The sequence below is a fragment of the Bos grunniens genome, chromosome 3 (genome assembly GCF_055505025.1).
Source record: "Bos grunniens cultivar Pamir isolate PY7600 chromosome 3, Bosgru_T2T1.0, whole genome shotgun sequence".
In the NCBI taxonomy this organism is placed as follows: domain Eukaryota; kingdom Metazoa; phylum Chordata; class Mammalia; order Artiodactyla; family Bovidae; genus Bos; species Bos grunniens.
In genome coordinates, this window is record NC_141167.1 from 78261967 (window position 1) to 78265083 (window position 3117).

Here is a 3117-nt window from a genome sequence, read left to right on the forward strand (position 1 = left end):
TTCTAGGATATTGATCCAACTTTTGAAACTTGGTATACATTTCAATAAGCAACCACGAAAATGATTTTTTCATATGTCCACAAATACTTCGCAGAACATTTAACAGCTCATAGATGGGAGCTATGAGAATTTTTGTTGTATTAAGAAAGTATTACAAACTGAAAAGAAACATCTTATGGAAATAACAGCATTTTATTGAAATTGGAAAGCAGGCACAAACCCGGCAGTGGCCGGGAGCCAGCAGCGTGCAGCTCCTGGCCTGGGCTGGAGGCCAGGCGTGGGGCATGTGCCCCAGAGCAGGCCCTGAGCCCCGCCCAGCGGCCCCGCGCGGTGAGGCTGGGGCAGTTGGTTTCTGTACACACGTGATTGAGCCACCTGCCAGCTGCCGCCACCCGCCTTCCCACCCGCCTCCCTGGTGCCCAGTGTGAGAAAGGAGGTGTCGCCCACCGGCCACTGGCATGCCCAGCCAGCCCTCAGCCTGAGCCCAGAGGCGCCTGCCCCTGTCCCCTGCCACTCTGTACTGCCTTGGCTCCCCCGCGGCCCCCACACTGCAGTGCAGCCAGGCCCTCTCCCCACAGGGGCCGCCCCCATGGCCCCCTCCTGGTGCCCAGGGCGGCCCGGCCTGCAGGGCCATGAAGCTGCAGGCTGTGATGGAAATGCTACCGCTGTGGTAGCAGCAGGCACACCAAGAACTGGAGGCCCGGCAGCCACCGCCGCCCCCTGAACCCCCAGCCCGCACCAGGGTCACTCCGGAAGAGGACAGGGAGCCTGAAAGCGCCTGGATGCAGCGGGTGCAGATGGCCGCCCTGGCTGCCATGCGCCCAGTCCCAGCTCGGAGGACGCACCCCCCCTGCCCCCCCCGCTACCCCCCCCCGCCCCCCGCTCCCCAGCTCAAAGGATGAGGATGCGGCCCTGGAGGGGGCAATGGGCTCACCCACCCCACCCAGCCGAGGCAGGGAGGCAGCCAGCCTCCCCAGGGGCAATGGCCGCTTTGAGGATGCAGGCTTCGACGATGACCTGAAGCCAAAATGGAAGGAGGAGGAGCTGGAGGAAGACCTGAGGGATGACAAAGAGGACGAGGAGGATGAGGACTATGAGGATGAGGAGGGGCTTGGGCCCCGGGGCACCGCCAGCCTGGGCCCCTCAGCCCTGTTCCCCCACAAGGCTCAGCCGCTCCAAGCCTTCCGCCCCGACAGTGGATCCCGGCACTGGGTGGCCAGGAGCACCCGGGAACTGGCCCGGCTGTCCCCGGAGGGGTTGCCCGTCCTGCACCTCAGCTGCAGCCACCAGACCACGGGGACTGGACATATGAGGAGCAGTTCAAGCAGCTGTATAAACTGGACGCAGACCACAAGAGGAAGGAGTTCCTGGATGACTTGTTCAGTTTCATGCAGAAGCGAGGGACACCTGTGAACCGCATCCCATCGTGGCAAAGCAGGTGCTCCACCTGTTCGTGTCGTATGTGCCGGCGATGGAGAAGGGCAGCCTGGTGGAGGTCATCAACAAGAAGCCGTGGCGGGAGATTACCAAAGGACTGAACCTGCCCACATCCATCACCAGTGCTGCCTTCATGCTGCGAACCCAGTATATGAAGTACCTGTACCCCTAGGAGTGTGAGAAGAGTGGCCTCAGCAACCCCAACCAGCTCCAGGCAGCCATCGGCAGCAATCGGAGGGAGGGCCGGCACCAGAGCTTTGGGGGCTCCCTCTTTGCCTACTTGCCGGCCGGGGCCCACAGCATGCTGTCCTCGCCCAAGCTGCCTGTGTCCTCCCTGGGCCTGGCCACCAGCACCAATGGCAGCTCCATCACCCCAGCCCCCAAGGTCAAGAAAGAGGAGGATGTGGCCATCCCCATCACAGTCCCCAGCTGCCTACCAGTCTCCCTGGTCACCCAGTGGTGGTGGCCCAGGCAGTAGCAGCCCAAGCGGCCGTAGCAGCACAGGTGGCTGCCTTGGAGCAGCTTCAGGAGAAACTGGAGTATGGGGAACCTCCTGAGAAGAAAATGGCCCTAGTGGCAGAGGAGCAGCAGCAGCTGATGCAGCAGGCACTTCAGCAGAACTTCCTGGCCATGACGGCACAGCTGCCCATGAGCGTCCATGAGATCAACAGCCAAGCCTCCGAGAGCCACCAGGACTCAGCTACGAACCTGACCAGCACCAATGACAGCAAGAGTATTGACATGTCAGGAGAGATTAACGGAATCATGTACACAGGACTGCTGTTCGACCAGCCGCCGGCCTCCACGCCACGCTCCGCTCCTAGCAAAGGTGGAGGCGGCAGCAGCCGGGGAGGAAACAGCGGGACCCACAGCAGCAGCAGCCGTGCAGGCAGCCAGGCAGGGCCAGCAGGGATGTCTGCACTCCCGACAGCCACCTCAAACACTCTCCATCCTGGGAACCTACCAGACTGGGCAGGGGGGTCCAGGTGGGCCAAGCAGGGGCTGGGATGGAGGAAGATACTGGTGGGGAGGGGAGGTATCCACAGAGGAGCAACAGCTTAACACCAAAAGGAGAAGAAAAATATGTATACATATATAAAGAAAATTTAATAAAATGGGAAAACCAAGGAACACTTGAATTACTCAGGTTTCGGACATTCAGAGATGAATTGTGAGAATATCAAAGGAAATTAGAAATGAGAGAGGCAAATGTCTACTAGGGCCTGCAGCCCTGGTGGACCCATGTGGACTGGTGTCTGGTTTCAACAGGCCAGTCCTGTTTACCTCATACATCCCTGCACTGTGTTTTTTCATTTTTATCTGGTTTTTTTCTTTGCCTTTTTTTTGGGGGGGGGTCCATTTGTCACACACTCACCACACCCAGCTCCTTGTGTTGAATGAAACCCCTGAGCCAAGATCAGTTGAATTTTTTTGTTATTGTTGCTTTCGGGAACTTTGTTGTTGTTTTTTTAAAAGAAATAGTGAAATTCAAACTCTCTAGGGTTTTTAAGAGGTTTTCGGGGTTTTGTTTTGTAAATATTCTATTTTATTCTTGGGGGAGGAATCAAACCTAGGAAAAGGGTATATGTATATCTATATATTTGTATTCATTCAGGGCAACTGGACTTGAAAAAGAAAGAAAGGCAAAAAAAAAAAAAAAAAACAAGTTAAAAAAAAAGA

At 56.8% G+C, this 3117-nt stretch overlaps 1 pseudogene across 1 annotated transcript; it reads left to right on the forward strand.

Moving 5' to 3' along the window:
* Positions 1-383: 383 nt before the first annotated feature.
* Positions 384-2568, forward strand: LOC147375891 (AT-rich interactive domain-containing protein 3A pseudogene; annotated as a pseudogene). The gene has a single exon (XR_015161604.1). The product of XR_015161604.1 is annotated as an AT-rich interactive domain-containing protein 3A pseudogene (transcript).
* Positions 2569-3117: the final 549 nt, after the last annotated feature.